This window comes from Pongo abelii, chromosome 10 (assembly GCF_028885655.2).
Source record: "Pongo abelii isolate AG06213 chromosome 10, NHGRI_mPonAbe1-v2.0_pri, whole genome shotgun sequence".
Taxonomy (NCBI): Eukaryota; Metazoa; Chordata; class Mammalia; order Primates; family Hominidae; genus Pongo; species Pongo abelii.
The window spans coordinates 51,876,970-51,884,956 of record NC_071995.2 but is presented as its reverse complement, the minus strand read 5'-3'; the positions used below and the strand labels follow the sequence as shown (position 1 = coordinate 51,884,956).

The 7,987-nt window shown below is 49.5% G+C and overlaps 1 long non-coding RNA gene across 1 annotated transcript; it reads left to right on the top strand.

The window, feature by feature from the left end:
- Nucleotides 1-4,355: 4,355 nt before the first annotated feature.
- Nucleotides 4,356-7,502, top strand: LOC100936441 (uncharacterized). Its single transcript, XR_656292.4, has 2 exons — nt 4,356-6,125; nt 6,906-7,502. It is a non-coding gene; the product is annotated as an uncharacterized LOC100936441 (long non-coding RNA).
- Nucleotides 7,503-7,987: the final 485 nt, after the last annotated feature.

Genomic DNA, 7,987 nt, shown 5'->3' with positions numbered 1-7,987 from the left:
TCTGGGGCTAAGAGGAGGTACCTGAAGGAGGGTGTGGTAAGCCGACACGTGCATGGGAAGGGGGCAGTGTCTATGGAGATAGCTGGGGAGTGGCGGAACGGGGTCCAGGAGTGGGCGCCGGCAGTTGGAACATCCAGAACAGTGAGCAGTGCCCATCGTGGACTGGGTGGTTGGGGAGTGGGAGGGACCTCGTGTCAGAGGAGGGGTCTTTGTGAGCGTGCATCAGTGAGGAATGCTCCACCGTGAATACTAAGGGCAAGAAGAGAAAGGGCCAGAGGGGGCTGGGTGATGTTTAGCTGCTGGGGTGATTAATGGGGGTGAACGGAGGGTGAAACTCAAGCCCTTCCAACGAAGATGGTGGGGAATGGTTGTCCAAGAACAACAGTGCACTGTTTCATGGAGAAAGCCAATGCCCAGGGGAGGAGTGGCTGAGAAGGACGCCAGGCACAGTTGCTCCTTCCCTTTTTTCCCAAGTTCTCTTTATTTACCACCAAACAGTAAATTAAACTATATTAGCCAGTTCCAGGGGACCCTCTGGATGGGCTTCCTACCTGCCTCCTGGCTTGGGAGAGACCAAGGAATGTTGGTGTGGCTTGGGGAAAGAGTGAGTGAGGTCTGGGCTGAAAGTTGAGATGACTCCATGGACCACCCCCTGGTGGGGCACAAAATGGTGATGTGCTGGCAAGAGCCACTGGCTCCCTCTGACCAGACAGGCACTGAGAGATACATGGGGGTTGGGACCTCAGGTGTCCTGTAGAAAGTGGTAGTGTTCTTAGAGCAGTTTTTAGAGCAGCCCCTTGGCCTCAGGGAGGGACGCAGAGCTCCTTTTCTGTGAGAGAGAGTTGGGGGAACAAGGAGAGAGGGCTTCCCATGGCCCTGGCTTCAGGGTGTTGACCTGGGTTTGAAGAATGGAGATAAAACTTGTGGGAAATAGCAGGTTTAAGCCACTCTCCCCTCATTTCCTACTTCCGTCTCTTCCTCTAGATACAGCTGTTGGGAGCTGCCTCTTCTGCCCTCAATCTCCCTGCCTGTAGTTCCAGAGGGAAGAAGAGGGGAAAAAAAGGATGAAGAGAATTGTTTCAGTGCTGGGGGAGGTGAGCTTATAGCAGGGATTTAGATAGGAATTACCTCATGGGATAGAAGCAATTTTCTCCCTCTCCAGGCCTCTCACAGATGTGAAACAACTGGCAGATCCGACTTTCCCACCCCTAACCATCTGAGGGGATGATGTGTCTTGAAACCTGTGCCTCTCAATTGAGAGGCTGGTGGGGGAAAGAGAGGTCAAGAAAAGGGGCCAGATGTGTGTTCAGGGTCCCCAGAGAGTTGAGGGAGACTAGCATCTCCTTAGGGTAAGGAAGGCAAAATGCCCATTCCTGATCCCAGATTGCTTAGATACTGTGCCTGGGAGTCCTCCCACCTGGCCTTAATTCCTGTCTCCACACACAGCTTGGCCAAGTTTCTTCCCCTGTTGGAGTCTCACTCCCAATCCCCTACTCTATCTCTCCAGGAGCCTACAAAGCACTTTGAAATCTGAAGTTTGTGTGAGGTGGCTGTATCGCCCAAATACTCTGAGGTGCAACGTGACTTGACTGGTAATGAGGCAACCATCCCACCTAGGGCAGAGTTCAAGGACTGCCTTCAAGAAGGGCTGGCCTCAGTTTGCCTGTTACAGAAGCCAAGGGCTAACAGAGGCTGCCCTCTGCCTCACAAAGAAGGAGATAAATGGGTCCACTGGAAAGCAACGGTCACAATCAAGTCTTAATGATGAATTAATAATTCATAATTACCCAAGACTTGCAGATAAGCACAAGCCCACTGGAATGATTTCCCAGGGAGGAACACAGTCAGAAAGGGTGGGAAGGGGACTTCAGTACAGACATGTCTTCCAGAGGCCATTAAGTTCATTCCTCTGCTTCCCAAACAGAACCTGGAAGAGATTCATTAGCTTCCTTGGCTGATTCCTCCTAACAGCTACCACCCCCTGAGCTTCTAAACAGTTCTTCATAAGGCCAGAGGACCATTTCTGCCAAAGTGACCTCAGAGCCTGGACTCTGGATTTCTGGGGTCTCTCTGTTCTCTGCTCCCCATTCTGCTATTTACATATGAGGTCCCCTGTAGGAGGGCCTGGTGCTAGGTGTCCCGGCGAGATGTGGACATCTTTCTGGCTCTTCTCCTTCTCTTATCTAAGTCCTCACATGGTGGGAAAACACCTCTCTAACGCTATGTAGAAAGAGAAGCAGGGAGTGCCCCTTCTAGCGTGAATGCCTTTGGTTCCCAGATCTGGATTTGAGGGGCTGGCTCTATCTCTTAAGAAGACATTTACCTAGCATCGATAATGGAGATGGGGCCTAAATAGGGCTAGGGAGGCACACCCAACTCCAGACCCAGCTCTCTGCTGTTCCCCTTCCCAGTGCACACAATCCCAAATTCCCACTCCAGAAAATTTTTTAAAAACGTCTTAAAAAAAACCTCAAAGAGCCAAGCAGACCCTCAGCTTCAAGGTATCTCCTCATTCTCTCTCTCTCTCTGTCTCTCTGAATCTACAAAGAAGGAGTGAGTTTTGTCTCTCCAAGTATTCAGAGCCTTAGATCACAAAGGGGCCTTAGATCCTGGTCTTTAGGAGGTCTTTGACCACCATCTCTGCTGTGGCATGACCTTTTTCAAAATGCTAGAAAGAAGAGAGACTGGCTCTTAGACCAAGGGGATTTGGGATTCGAAAGGACTTCCAATTCCAGTTCTACAGATTTCCTTCCCATTAGCCTCTTCATGTGCATCAAATGTAAATGGCAGGCTAAACCTATAGGATGAAGAGAGTTGAAAGACTGCGGCCTAAAAATACCCTTGTCCAAATCTGTGGGTGCAGAAGCACATTGAAAAGCAGCTACCCAGCCTGGCGGTGTGGCACATACCTGCAGTCTCACATACTTAAGAGGCTAAGGTGGGAGGACTACTTGAGCCCAGGAGTTTGAGGCTTCAGTGAACTATGATGGTGCCACAACACTCCAGCCTGGGAAACAGAGCTGGACCCCATTTCTAAAAAAAAAAAAAAAAAAAAAAAAAAAAAAAAAGTAGTTACCCAGGTAAGGTGGATGATCAAGTACACCCAGTGAGAAGCACACAAACCTTACCCTCTACCCAAACTCTCTCCCTTACCTGGCCCATTTCCGGTCTCTAGAGGAGGATCAGTTAGGGGGTGTGACCCAAGTTACCCAGATAATTAACTGTGGAAGCACGAGTTTGTTTTTTTTTTCCACTTCTTTGGCCTCTAAATATGAGAGATCTTTACATCTCTTGCCTAGCTCCCTCTTATTCTCTACCCTCTCCCCAACACGCACGCAAATCCTAGCAACAAACAAAAAATCCTAAATATAAAAAGACAAACCTTCCTGACCTACCATTTTGGCCCACCTGCAACCCCTGTCCCCCGTCCCCCCCCCCCCCAATTTTTTTCTCTCCTGAGCCTCTGCTCTTCGCTTCTAAAATAAATAAAAAAAAAAAAAGAAGAAGGAATTTTCAATAGTCCCACTTGTCAAGCGAAGACCATCTTTTAACCTTCAACAGCAGCGAAAGCCGTGTGAACTCTCGGTGAACCAAGATTGAAGTCATAAATCACGCGTACAAAGGCGGCTGCGGAGGCTGGCGCGGGCTGCTGCACCTTTAACGCTTTCTGGGGCTGACAGGCGGCGGCCCAGCTAAAGTTCACAGCGCCCGGGGAGGGCCCGCCTCCGCCTCCCCTCCCGCCCCCGCCTCCCCTCCCCCAGCCCGGCCCCGGCCCCCGGCCCCGGACCGGACCGCCGCGCGGTCGCCTGAACTGCGAGCTGAGGAGGCCCCTTAGCTGTTCCCGCAAAGGGCGGGGGGCGCATTTTCTCTCCTGCCAGCCCGCTCCATCCTGGTCGTTTATTCCCGGCCTTCCCTCACCCCCCACCCCCACAGCCTGCTGTATGTAAATAGGCAAATAGATCTACACGGACACAATAATTTAGTTTGTTTGGTCTTTGGCATTTTCTACAAGACCCCAAGAGATGGACTTTCCTCTCCCCTTCCTCCTTTTAGAAATGGCACCCTTCATCTCTGTCTATGCAGGCCCAATTATCCAGATCCTCGGGGCTCCAATAGGGTCTGAGTCATTGAAACCAGGAACACCTGGCTGAAACATGACACATAATTAGATTTTCTTTTTCTTTACCTTTTCTTTCTTTTTTTTATAAGAGGGCCGGAATTAGCCTGTTCGACTGGGGCGGAGTAGCTGGGGTGTGGGAAAGGAACACCTGCATACAACTTCCAGCTTTCAGCCCCTTGGAGAGATCTCCAAGTTCCCCCAAGCCGCCAGGACTTCCTTTCCTCGATCTCTCGGCCGCCTCCTCCTCCTTCTCCGATCGTTTTTTTTCCCCTCCCCCCACTGTCTTCTCTACGGTTTAATTAAAGTTCAGCGACTCCACTTGCCTCTCCTCTCATTTCTTTCGGAAAGCGGAAACCAGACGACCCAGCGGCCGCGGTACGAGCCGCCCCAACTCAACCCCAGCAGGACGCTGGAGGGGCCTCCCTCGCCCGCCTCTCTTCGCCGGCGCTGGCCTCCCGCACCCAGGTCTGCAGTCCCTCCGCCATCTCGTAGGTGTGCAGCCGCTAGGCCTGGGGGATCCGAATGACTGGGGCTGGATAGGAATGCCTTCGTGTTTCCCAAGACCCCCGGGCCTGCTCCACAAAGTTTGAAGGGTGGGTACACCCCGACCCAGGCAAGTTGCTCCCCCAAACCTATGACTGACTAATCTGATATGACAAAAGCCCATGATGGATTTGGTATATGTTAATTCACAATGCCCTTTCCTCCAGAATTTAACTATAAGTTAATACACACCGGAAACCACGCGCATACACGCTCCTTAATGGGCTTAGGTATTAGCGAGTCCTAACGATGCATACAAATGTGCTCTGCGCTCTGTAGGCCCCTCAAGATTTATGGGCCTTGAGCTCTCTGAAGCTGTAAACAAGGAGAAAAAAAAAAAGAGAGAAAGCGAAAGCGACTCGGGGGAAGAGACAGAGGCCTGACTCGCCCCTCCAGGTTGTGGGAGAGAAGGGATTCTTTACGTATTTTCCTTTCCTTGCAAGCTCGGTGCGTGTGGGTTTTGGCGTTGGTCTGGGGGTGGTGTTCTGCCTGAATGCTGGTGTGCATGGGCAGTGTGTTGTTTGCGTGCTGGGGTAGGATGCCTGCCTCTTCGGATTGCTGTGCAGGGGCCTGAACACAGCAGGCATTTGTGAGCATATATGCGTGAGTGTGTGCACTGTGTTAGGGTGTGTGTGTGTATGTGTGTTTGTGTGTGTGTGTGACACAGAGAGAGAGAGAGAGAGAGAGAGGTAGGCTTCCCCCTGGGCCAGGCTGCTGTCCCCTGAACGGTGGTGAACAAATCTCTAACAATCATAGTAACAATAAATAATGAATAATAATAATAAAACAGTAGTTAACAGTCCCTCCATAACAGAATAACAATAAAATGCAAGAGGAAATATTTTGAGGTGGAGACAGAAGAAGGAGTCAGGATCACAGCATCTGAGGGGGAAATAGGAAAGGAAGGGAGGAAGAAAGCTTCTTAATATGCTCTTGGCGGGGCTGGGGTTGGGAACCCCTTTCCCAGACAAGGGACAGAAGAGGGGAAGGAGAACCAGGAGGCCACTCTTTATTGCCACTCTTTATTGCTTTTTTTCTCAGGCTTCTGCTTTGTGTGATCAGGGAAGGGATCCCACATATGGGGATGGTTAATGGCTTTTGGGACTCTCTAGGAGCCCCTGTTTTAAGGAGGCCAAATGTGCAGGCTCAGGCCAAGGGGCAGAGATGAATGAGGCGATGACCACAGCCTTGATCCGGCAGGAGCTCAGAGATGCCCAGGAAGACTGGGGGCCCGAACGGAAGCAGAAAAACACTTATGGCCGCTGGGGAGTTGGGAGAGCCAGGCTGGGGCTCCGGCAGGCCCAGGCAAATTTCCCTTTCTAGGCTCTTTATTAAAAAATTTAAAAGGAGGAGTTGAGGCGCCTTGAATTTTCCTTCGCGAGTTTGGAGGCTAGCCGATTTTTCATGAAGCAAGCAAAGACCGCGGTCCCGGATCCTGCAACATCTACCTCATTCTCTCCAGGTACAGTTTTCTGGTTATTTAATTAGTTTGTTTTCTTGGGGGAGATGGGAATCACAGGCGTAGAGATAGTAAGTTTGCTAGAGAGGAAGCCACCCCACAGTTTCGGGTCTAACGAAATCCCTCCTTTAAAAACAATTGTACCCCCAATAAAAATAAAATTAAAGAGGAATATAGAAACACAAATTAGCCAACTTTTTTAAAAGAGAAAAAAGAAGAGAAAATCGTCGTAAAAAATGAGCGTGAGAAATTCTAAAAAATTTGTCACAAACCCTTTGAGAGGTCTGGATTCTTTTTCAGTAGCCGGTGACCCATTTGGTCTGAAAAGAGAAATACACTATCCACTGAGTCACTTATTTAAAGCTAGCACACACACACACACACACACACAAACACACACACGCATTCAGAAAGCCCTGGGTGCCCTCGCATTTGAAAACAACACCGGGTGGAGGACGCTGCGATACCTAATCGGACAAAACAGCAATAAAATAAGACAGGTGGAAGTGCTGAGCGCAGGACGCAGGGCTAGGGCCCAGGTTTTGTGTTCCAGGCCGCCGGCGAGGCAGCGGCCCCGGGCGATGGGGCGCCGGGCGGTCAGGCACTGGCTGGCGACTCCGCTCGGCCTCCGCAGCCCGGCCTGCAGCCCCTTTCCCCCAGCCTCTGGGCCTCGTGGGCTCTCTCCGCTCCGACGCCTGGTCGGGGCTTCCCTGTTGAGAGGGTTTTAGGCCGAAGGGCCAAACGACTCAAGCCAGACTCTGCTTTTTCATTTTTCTCCCTTAGGCCTCTCCGCTTGCCCGAGCTCTCAGCCACCAGGAGACAGACAGAAGGGGCTTCTGGGCTGCGTTGGGAGCGGGCACTGTCCCCTACCCACTCCTGCTCGGTTTCCCAAAGTCCAGCGACCTCCGACCCTCCTTGGGGGGAAAAATACCAGTACCCAGACACCTCCGCACCCTGTTATATGACTGGGCTTGCTTCAGGAATATCTTACAAAGAAGAAGAAGAAGAAGAAAGAACGGCTTGGAGTCATGTTTACATCTAGTTCTACTGATCCGTTCACATCTGGAGAGTTTATTTATAACTCCCTCTATAACTCTCTGTTTGGAGGCACTGGTGGCTCTATTGACAGACTGATGTCTAGGAAATATTGCTCTATGTCTAACCGTACCTAAATGTGCTGTGGTTGTATTTACAGATTTATGTTTGAGGGAAATATAATTATTTCCATTGTATTTGTGCATATACAGTAGTTATAGGAGCAGATTTATATATGGGAAAATATATGACTCTCTTACAGCCATCCGGCTTTATGTACATTTGATATCCTGACAGATTTATATCTCTGAACAGCTATATAGATAAAAATGTATATTGTTAGAATTATGTATCAGGAGATATATACTTATTGATTGTGAAATAGAGTAGTTAGAGCATTCACTTAGAGCCATATATGGCTATGGAGATATTTCTATATTATTATCACTATATATAGGCATATCTATTTATAACTACATAGTTATAAAAATAGACATAAATAATTATAGTCCTATATGTGCATGCTGCAATCTCTCTCTAGAGTTATAGACACTTTCAAATATAACTCTATAGAGAGATCTGTATGTATATAAGGTGTAATTATCTTGTGATGTGTTTACGTTGGGACTTAGGCCCGTCTATCTAGAACAGACATATTTATATGTAAGGGCTGGGAGAGACTTGTTCACAGATATCTGCAGAGGGCCAACTGGAAACACTGTATCTGCCCTCTAGGAAACCAGCTAGGAGAGTTGTGTACTTATGGAGGGATGGAGTTACAAAAGGGTAAATAGAGCTCAGGGAGCCTTAAGGAGGGGAGGTGAATGGAG